This window comes from Seriola dumerili, unplaced genomic scaffold, assembly GCF_002260705.1.
Source record: "Seriola dumerili isolate Sdu_G_001 unplaced genomic scaffold, Sdu_1.0 BDQW01000465.1, whole genome shotgun sequence".
Lineage (NCBI taxonomy): Eukaryota > Metazoa > Chordata > Actinopteri > Carangiformes > Carangidae > Seriola > Seriola dumerili.
The window spans coordinates 555,311-566,170 of record NW_019174720.1 but is presented as its reverse complement, the minus strand read 5'-3'; the positions used below and the strand labels follow the sequence as shown (position 1 = coordinate 566,170).

The 10,860-nt window shown below is 41.5% G+C and overlaps 1 protein-coding gene across 1 annotated transcript in view; it reads right to left on the bottom strand.

The window, feature by feature from the left end:
• ripor1 (RHO family interacting cell polarization regulator 1) overlaps positions 1 to 10,632 on the bottom strand; it is a 120,713-nt gene extending 110,081 nt beyond the window's left edge. Inside the window, exon 1 of the mRNA XM_022762991.1 lies at positions 10,565 to 10,632. The gene's annotated coding sequence lies outside the window, so the exon portion shown is untranslated. The remainder of the gene's footprint in view (positions 1 to 10,564) is intronic.
• Between the last annotated feature and the right edge of the window lie 228 nt (positions 10,633 to 10,860).

Below are 10,860 nucleotides of genomic sequence, written 5' to 3'. Positions count from 1 at the left end.
GATATTGTTTGGTTATACTGTTATTAGTAATCAATGAGGGAGGCAGATAACTGATATGCTAACACTGAGGATTGTAGCTGTGGTGTCAAGGAGTGCTATTTTGTTCAGGTCATTTAATCAATGACCCCCCCCACTGCTGAAAAAAATCCTAGAGGAAACACTGCTATACATTCAGAGAGTACTACAACATGGCAAACTCACTATATAGCGGACTACATAGGAAGTAGTGAGTGATTTAGTACACAGCCTAAGGCTACGTCCACACTACTATGTTTTCCTTTTTAAAACGCATCTCTTTTGCTACGTTTCCTCCTCCCGTCCACACTACTCCAGAGTTTTCTAGCACCGAAAGCAGAGACTTCTGGAACTGATGCTGGTCCCATTTGAAAACTCTGGGTTTTTTAATTTATTTTGAAAACTCTGGGGTTGTGTTGTAGTCTGGACGACAGAAACTGAGACTTTGGAAACCATGACGTAGACACCCACGGTCTCTCCTGATTGGCTCTCATCAGCCTCGACTCCAGTGGTGAATACAACATGATAATGAATTACAGTGTTACTGACCTTGTTGTCTTTGCTAGCAGCTGTTGTGCAGTTACATTCTGTATTTTAACACTGCAGTTGTCCATGCTGTTCCTCGTTCAGAGTATTTACTGCAACTAATCAACTGCAGAGAGCTAAAACACTGCTCTGTTAGGTTTTACTCCATCACAGTGGTGATTTGAACTCCATGGAAAACCAGGATTCTTATTTATACTTTTATTGTAAACCACAAAGAAAGACTGTGTCCAGAACCTGCTCCTCTGTTCACCTCTTAGATGAAGGTTACACACGTCTTTATCTTGGGATTCAGTCTGTTTAGACTGTCACCCTTGAACCCATATTCTTTAGGCACTGTTGCAACTGTCAGATAGGGATTGTAGAGGATTTTATATCAATCTGTTGTTTGCTTTTAATAAAACAATGTGTGCATTGTTGATGTAATCATAATATGCTTATAACTATGTGACTTTTTCATAAAATTTGCTGTGCAACATTACAGAAGAACAGACTGAACTTATGATATTGTTTGAAGGCCACCCGGGAAAAAACAATTCCTTATATGGTAGACATCCCGGAACAGAAGTAAGACAGAAAACGAGGAATAGAGTAGGGTATTGTCTCTCTTTGTGTGAATCTCTCACAGATCCACCACCACGAGGGCTGTCCCGCGTAGGGGAGTTAGATAACACGAAGTGAAACAAAACAGAGAACACGTGGAGGAGCAAAACAAGAAATCATCAGCATGGACTGATAAGAGAATCAACCCACATTGTATTGTTTTTTTCTGTGTAAGAATATGAAAAGACTGGGTCAGGAGGAGGTAGGAAGTCAGACTTCATGAACTGGCACAACTGTATGTTGTTGTCAGGGAGAGATAGTTTGGCCCAGAGCTCTGTAACGATCTCCTTTTTCTAATGCTATATTGCTGTTAGCTTTAATAAATACTGGGATTTGAACTTTGAAAGAGTGTCCTGTTTCCTTCATCAAACCAACACGCGAGTTCAGGTGACGAACTCAACAGGATTCACCAAAATTAGACTTGGGACCCCAGTCCCAGTGATTACCAACCGGGTACTCACTTAACTGACGTACAGGAACCGGACATACCAGAATCTCTAATCAAATTACATGCCATTAAGATGTGTTTAAATATGTGAGACTCATTCTTTTTTGGTTTACTGCCAGTTTATGATCCAGTATACACAGTACAGTGAAAAACAACACATTAGTAGCTACACAAAACAAACAGCTTTAGCTTTATTTTTGCGACTTGAAACAGGCTGACATCAACATATCTGCAGGTCCAAATGACTGCAGCTTCTATACTTACACAAATGACTGACTGACATAAAGCTCTAATATGTAGATTACAGAAATAAAGCTAGCGCTAGCATGAGAATGGAGAGCACACAACTCTGCTCTTCCCACCGCTCCCTCTCCCTACTCTGTGATGCTCCGCCCAGCCCTCCACCCACATCCTCTTCCTGTTCACTGTCTCAGCTGAAGCAGGAATTAGGAGCTTGCTAGCCTGTGAGTCAGCCATAGCGATTTCTTCCAGCAGCTAATACTATCTTGAAGAGGTGCAAGAGGAGCATTAGACCAGAAGCAGCTTCATGTATAGACTGATAGGTGTACACTGCCACCTCTGACTTTGGTGAAGCTCACTCAAACTTTAGAAGGGAATATCACTGCACTGCTGCCAGGCTGCTGCATGAGGCTGGGCCACAGAAGCCTTTGGCGGCACCTCTCCACATTAAATATGTTGAGGACAGTGTACCTCAAACTTTTTCAGGCCAAGGACTTAACCATTAAAATAAAACTCGCAGGAGAGCTTGCGCAGAAGAATGTGTCCCCTGTGACAGAGTTTTAATTATCAATAACCCCTGCACAGGAACACTGGCCCGATGTCATCACATGCACTGTGAGTCTCAGTCATGGTGATGACATTACAAGTCAAACTTGACACTGTCAGCTTTTAATTGAGCTGGTCTCAAACCGCCGCTCTGTGATCTTGCCCACACTGATAAAATGCCTCAGTGTGCACAAAAGTAAGTGATATGATTTAAATCCTATTGTGCAAGTTTCTTTACCATGTTTATAATTTGAGGCAGAGTGACGTCTCTCTACTACATCTACACAACGCTGTGTTTTTGGCCTCACTGTGACTCAGCTCTGCATCACTGCCACTCAGTCACTGTCATTATTGTGAGAACATCCACATTCAGCAGCTCCAGAGCTAACCCTAACTCCAAACATGGTCGTGGCCACACTACAGCACGACCATGTCACACATTAAAGAGCACACATCAGGCAGAATACATTGGTATGTTTCCTGTGTCGTTTACCATTCATTCACAATCACTGACACAAGGAGAAAATGTCTTGAGCTATGGTGTCACTCCGCAGTTATATAGTCCACCCTCAGAGAGTACAAACCATTTTATATCCATGTGCACCACTAATCTCCTTGTGTCAACGCTCAAACTTACAACACAAACACACACATGCACACACACAGATATACCATACACTCACGATCTTCCTCTCCCTATCGGTTGCCAAGGCTTTGGTCTTACCGGCAAAAGGCCTAGTGGGTAATCCTCTTATAATCTCTCTTACCTGAACCATCTGCATGTGCAGACACCACCAGAGGTGGAGAGGAGGACAGAGAGAGAGAGAGAGAGAGAGAGAGAGAGAGAGACAATCATTGTCATATACACTCAGTTGGCACTTTATTAGGAACACCTTGCTTAGACTAATGGAGTGTAACATGACAGTCCCCCTTCATGAAGGGTATAATGTTCAGTTTGTGATGAATCTGTTTTAAGGAGGTGCTGATTCAACTGTATGATCAGCTCCTAAAGCAGTACTGGGTAATGAGGATGAGGAGGCTGGGGGGTTTGTGGGGTTACAAGAGGAACAGAATGGGCAAGGAGAAATGATTAAACATGATGAGCAGAGAATTTCCTCATTATCTAAACTTCAGGCCGCCTGTCTTAGATCTAAGGTGAGCTGCCATCAAAAAAAGGAAATCACTGATATCACACAATTAACGAGCTTCATAGAAGAATAAGATTGAGCATGAGAGAGATGAGAGCAGAGATCATGTGATGTAAATCTGCAGTTAATGCAAAAAGCATTCCCGGGAATTTTCTACAGTAGGTTTAGCAGTAACAGCAGGACCCAGGACCAGTGCTGAAAATAACAGCAACCGACTGACCAACGACTAAACTTCCCTCCATAAGGAGACACAGACAGGAGGTCAGCAAAGGGCTAAATAGCCGTTCTAGTCAGTGCAATATACGATTACTGCAGCAGCTCTGTTATTAGTGTAGTCATGAGTCAGTGTGTGCAGGACTCTCCACTGCACGGACACACACTCAGCTGAGTCAGAGGTTATGTCAGGTAGAGCCTTGAGGTTTGATAATAACAGTGATCCAGCTTCAGTCTGGCTGTTTTAAGGTTCCACCCATGTGTACATGACTGATGACTGTTCCCACAACAACTATCAATGTCTCAACACAGTGTCGACTACCGTTACTAAAAACTCAAATTTTTATCAAAATTCTCCTCTCCATCATTTCAGTTTGAGCTTCAGTTTCCTGTAGTTCAAGAGCCGACAGCTTCTAAAAATAATTATGGGTCAGTCTTTGTCTTTATCTCATCTCATTCTGCCTCTACGTGTTGGCAGACTTGGTTCAATAAAGATAACGTCCCAAATAAAGAACCAAGACCACTTAGAGAATCAGCATATAGAGCCTGATGTTGAGAAACAGAGGTCAGAGTTTTAATAGAGAAGCTGCTCTAACTCCCTCCCTCCACAGGCTGAGGTAGTTACACTCTTCAGCCACGTTGGCATCCATGAAACAGTTTTGTGTATTTTGAAGTGAACTGTTGAAGCAGCATGGACGAGGGGAATTGTCTTAGTATCTTTGAAAACTGGGCTAAATGTTATTGAAAGGTTCTACTTTTTTAGACTTGTAGATCACACACTGTGGCATTGTGACGTCTATGCTCAGTTAATTAGGTCCTCACAGCTAAAACCAATGAGTCTAATCCAACAGCACTGCAATAAATCTTCTTTTCTGTTGTGTTCATTCAACTGTATGCTCATTTTAGTTTGTGATGCTGTTTGTGGGTGGACAACTCAGAAAATCTTACGATTCGATTCAAAACGATTCAAGAACGATGGTAATAGCTCATATAGGATGTTTTCTGTCTTTTCATCTTTACTAATTAACAATTTAATTCACCGAGCAGCTCAGAGGCTACCGGCAGCTACAGGCATCTTTTAAGATGACATGTTTTCTTGCGTGTTACTTAATGCATGATTGACATTTGGAAATCAATCGATACACCTTAAATGTCAATATGACAACTTTGACCATTTCATTTGTTTTCATTAGCTCTTCATGACATATGCTTTAGTGATGATCAGATCCTCAAGCTCTTAAAAATGTGGATCAAGCTGCAGATAACATGGGTCTGAGTTGCTTCTTCCACTCAAGGTAATAAAATCTGAAATGTGTCCAAACACTTCACTGAAGATGGGGCAGGTTGAATGACTTTTTCCTTTATGTTTTCCATTTCTCTCACTGCACTTTCTTCTCGCTTCTTTCCTCCGGAAACAAGGTAAACCAGCGCTGTCTAAAAAGCATAGAGTGAGTGACCCGCAGTGGCTGGAGAGATAATGATAAATATAAATATATACGGTACGGTTAGTACCACCCCCGCCTAATTTTCGGCCAGGAAAAACCCTGTTAACATGTTGTTTCTTTTAACTATGACTGTTCCACAACCTTAACCACATGTTTATTACTGTAACCATGACAACGAAGGTCCTCTAAGCTCGAGAAAGTACTTATTTTAACCCAGGATCTTTTCCTAAACCTAACCAAACTGTGACTGTTCCAGGACCCACCAGCTAGAGTTAATCCAGAATCCAAACATGTTCGAGACCACAACATACAACTAAACCTGCTATACACCACCATCTATCTGAAGAGCAAAAGTCATTCACTCTCATTATAAATTTAATAGCCCACACTGGCATGTGTGTGTGCATGTGTATATATAAGTGTGTATGTCCATGTTGGAGAGTTTGTGTGTGTTAATGGGCTGTTTGGACAGTTTTTCAAGGGAGTCTGCCCCACCACAGGAAGTCATTAACTTCAAAAGGACCTTGGCATCAAAAGACACCCAGGACACTGGGTAAACTGCCTCAGAGCTAGTTCATTGTCTATCAACACATGTACATACACAATATTTAAATAAAACAGAAAACAGAAAAATAAAGATGAAAAAGTCGCACTCAAAGGCAAAGGGGAAAGCCCACCATCATTATTCTCAGTGTTGAAATCAGTTCCGGAAGTCCAAGCCCTGCCCCCACCTCTGCTGTCAGACCACAAATGAACCACATCAGACTTTGGTTTTCAAGCAGCAGTCTGAAAGTGTTTGAGTTTGATCGGCAGCTTTCACATCAGCATCAATGAACAAAGTGGACAAACTCACCAGTGTGGCTCCTGGGGAAAAACTTTGTCCTTGGGCTCCTACTCTCCCCCACTATACATGACAGTTTAATTATTTCCCATAGTAACCTTTAACATACGTTCACACTAGTACATTTTCATTTCAAATTGCATCTCTTTTGCTACGTTTCCTCCTCCCGTTCAAACGACTTTATGAGCACCGAAAACGACTTTTGGAAACTCTGCTGGCTAGGGTTGTGCTGATCGACGATGATCTCGGTGATCAACGGTCATCAGAATGATTGCCGATTGCTCATGCCTTTGCAAATGTCAAGGAAATATTTGACCCCCATTAATATAGTAACTTATAATTTGTAGTATTAAATTAATATTAAATTTAATTTGCCCTGCCTAAGTTTCATGCACATAACCATATCTCTCCTGATTGGCTCTCATCAGCCTGGACTACCAGTAGTGACTACAACATGATAATGAATTACAGTGTTACTGACCTTGTTGTCTTTGCTAGCAGCTGCTGTTCAGTTAAATTCTGTATTTTATATATAATGCTACAACCGCCTACATCAACAACATGAACCCATGTCCACCGGCGTTATCAGCCCAACATGGAGTACCGGTTTTGGGTGAGGCCAGGAAGAACCAGTGCCTGGTGGAATAATTCTATCAATGAAGTAATGCTTCCTGAGAACACATCTGAATGTCCAGATCGGCCAGTACCAGTCTAATATGTCGCCGTATTTGCTTTATGATGGCTTCCAATCTATGTTTTCCACCGCCATGCTCACCTTATACTCACGTGTTACTTTAACCCTAACCCTCGATTTAACCCAAACCTAACCCACGCAAAGAAATGTATGGTCTTTTTGCCACTTCGCCACTGTTCCTCGTTCATAGTATTCTCTGCTAAACATAGTAGTGTGGACGTAGACTAGAGCTGAAATGATTAGTTTATTAATTGATTAGTCGATTAACAGAAAATGTATTGGGAATAATTTTACAATTTCGCTGCTACCAGCTTCTCATATATAAATGTTTGCAGGTTTCCCAGTTTTCAATGGTGAACTCAACATCTTTGGTTTTTTGACTCAGACAACAAAAGCTATTTGATCATGTCAACTTGGGCTTCAGGGAGTTTGATGGGGAATGGAGGAACAGTCATCTGATGATTGAAGAAACTAATTGTTAGACATATCAATAATGAAAATAATTCTTGGTTGTAATCTTACAGTACTCCTTTGATGGTTTTCTCTGAGTTGATTACTTGGCACAGAGAAATGAAAGCAATTAGATAAAAACAAACCAACACAGTTAAGGTCTGTCTACAAGGTGGGGGCCACAAAATGGAGATGTTATAGTTGATATTTAACATCAGTGGTGAAAATTTGTGATTAATTAAATTATATAAGACCAGCTGATATGGAGTAAAGCTGGGGCTTTTGGGCCCTTGGGTGTCTGGGGCCTCTGGGCAGCTGCCTGCTTTACCTGGTGGGTAATTCTGCCTCACTCACCAGAGTCTGTTTGACTGCACTCAACAGGTTAGTTGCAAAAGCACCTTTGATCTCCTGCTGGGAGCCTGCTATGTTTGGGGTGGCACTAATTCAATGGACTAATGTGTTTCATTTAGAATGGTGACTATCAAAAGTGACCAAATTCACCAATTCAGTAAACCAGACCATGTACCCTGACCGTGCAAATGTGCCAGCATAAAGCCAATCGTAGCTACCTGGAGTATGTCATGATGACAGCACTTCACCTCTGTTTTCACAATTAAATTCCCTCTGTCAAACACCCCCCACAGCCTCAGTGTCTAGATGGGTTGAGATGTGGTGGCTGTGAAGGCCACAGTGCAAGATTCATCATTTTCACCAAACCATTCAGTGAGCTCCGTCACCTGTACAGACGCATCTGTCACTGTATTCACTCTGTTCCAAAATATAATCAAAATCACAGAGTGGCCAAATGTAATATCCAAATCACAGGAGCTGAAATGTTTTTGATGAAGGTAAAATGTGTCACATTGTTGTGCATTGTTAGCACCATCAGTGTTGTGGCACTACAGAGACGCCCCGGGCAAAAAATCATATTCTCCAGACGTAAAGGAACATGATTGTTTGGTGCAAGACCAACAAAAATCACATCATCGTCATCATTTTTTTTTCGGAAAAATTAAATGCAAAACCATAATTCCAACTGACATCACAATAAAATAAAACTTTAAAACAATAATAAAACAATATAATTTTTTTGCATATCATGCAGCCCTAGTTTCTACACATTTCATCTGTCATCCAAGCTGTGAACTTCTATCTTGGTTAGTCCAAATGCACAGTATGTATCTCTATCATTACAGTAATACAATAGAATACCACCTTAGGAAGTTCTTCATGAATGAGTCATCTGAGACTGACTGCCATCCTTCATTTTCATTCTCACTTTCAGTTTCAATCGTTGGACTAAAAGATGAAACTGAGTTTGAAAAGTGAATTCGCCAGAGAAGCTGTCTGAGCTACTGCTCCTCCTTTGACTGCTTCGAGCTGTGGGGTTGAGCCAGTATGAGAGAAATGTGCCTTCGAGCAGAGGACAGACATGGCAAACATGCCTGATAATGTCACCTTGTCTGTCTTGAAAAACCTTTTCCAGATTTGACAATTTTTATTGCATCACAGCCAAAATCAGCTGAAAGTGTAATGTGCACAAAGATAATGTTCCATCCTACTTTGTGAATGAACACAATAAAAGTTGAATGACATGAGAATCAAATGAGTGAGTACAGTGTCTGCCCTCTGCTCTGTATCTGTTTCACCCACTTGTTAGCTCAGGCCTGATCATTAGCTGAATTAGGTCTTATAACAGTGAGAACCCTGAAACAGCACAATGGCCGCTCTGTTCGCTTGGCTCTGAGAGAGCGGCACACACAGAGAGTGCTCGTGGTTTCCAAGCAGCATTCCCATAGTCAGCCTGACCGAGTTTGTTTTTGTCACCTATTACAGCAACATTTGGGTTCCATGACCTTCCTCCTTTGGAACTGTGTGTGTGTGTGTGTGTGTGTGTGTGTGTGTGTGTGTGTGTGTGTGTGTTTCTGCAGGCAGAGAGCTACTACAGTATGTGCTGTGTTTCAAAGCTATGCCAGGAATGCTGTCACTCCATCTGGAGACAGACATCTTGTCAGGTGTCATAACAATATGGATGGGGGAATGCAGAAGGCCTGCGAATTAGTTATTTTCATTATCAGTTAATCAATAAATGATCCATTCATAGGGCTGCATGATATGCAATAAATAAATAAAAAATCATATTGTGATCATTTTGGCAGATATTGCGATTTCAGTGTGAATGGTTGTTTTTGCATTTAATTTTCACTGAAAAAAGTTACAGATGATGGTGATGTGATTTTTGTTGGTCTAGTAGGCTACAACACAATCATGTTCCTTTATATCTGCAGAATATGATTTGTAGGCCAGGGCATCTCTGTAGCACCACAACACATATGGGGCTAACAATGCTCAACAATGGGACACATTTTAACCTTTATTAAAGAAATTGCAGCTCCTGTGATTTGGATATTACACTTGCCCACATTGCGATTTTGATTATATTTCTATTAACTGCTCAATTAATTTAGTCTACAAATGTCAATGTTTATGACAAAGCCCATCACTAGATACCAGAGCCAAAGTGATATAACAGTCCAAAACATTTGACATTTCATTTAAAATGATATAAAATGACAAAAAACACAGCAAACCTGCTGCAACTAGAAGATATGTATAGCATTTTTTTTAACTGATAATTCAATTCATATTTAAAATAATCACCTGATGTAATTGACCATCAGTGTTTGTACTTGGTCCGTCTTTCTAATGAAATGCTGAATTTCTTAAGATAGTATTTCATCAGCCCTCTGTATTTAAACTGTGAGGGGAAAACTGGCAGTAACCAGCGTCTTTGTAGATAAACATGACCCGACTGAATTCATTAGAACGAAAGCTTTGGTGATGAAGAATCCGCTCTCTACCTCACCTCCTGTCTCAAACAGACACCAGCACTTTGTCTATTTCCAGTCCAGTGCCAAACATTCATATTCATGTAAGTGACACTGACTTCAAGTCAAACCCTTCGAAAACTTGGCAATACAGCGTGACAAGGACTGTACGGGGTTTCTGCTGAACCCCACCGTCAGAACACTGCAGAATGTTCTGCAACAAGCAAAACACCGAGCTGATGTGTTAGTGAAGCCGCTCGCTGAGGCTGGAGCTCAGTCCTGCAGAATTAAGAGATTTGTAAACAGGGTTTGGCACGGCCGGTGTCTCCATGCAGGAGAGACCTGGACATGTTGATTGACAGGACGAGACTGCAGCAGTTAGAGAAACGCGTCTACATAAGACAGAGAAGATGTCCCGGGCTAATGCTGTAGCTAAACCCCCGACCGCAAACAGGAGGTTAAGCTAGTTCGATGTAAGGACAGGTAAAACAACAAACAAACAAACAAACAAAAAAACAAACAAACAAACAACCCATTTGAATCAACGTACATGTTTGCTGCGTTGTCCTGGCTCCTCTCCTCACCCAGCTGACTCAAATCTTCCTTTATCCAAATAAGAAACCCGGCGGCTCCTGAGAGGAACTAACAGGCAGTCATCTCTCGGTCCATCAGGCTCCTGTTAGCAGGGTCCTATCTGGTAAAACAAAAAGATCCAGTAGGCTGGTTCAGAGAGCCGCTTTCCTCCATGCAGCCAGCAGCCAGGGCTCACTTCACAAGCGTCAAGCCTTCCGTAATCAATGTGAACACTTCCGGTCGGCTCTTTCAAATTCAAACACCGCTCATGCG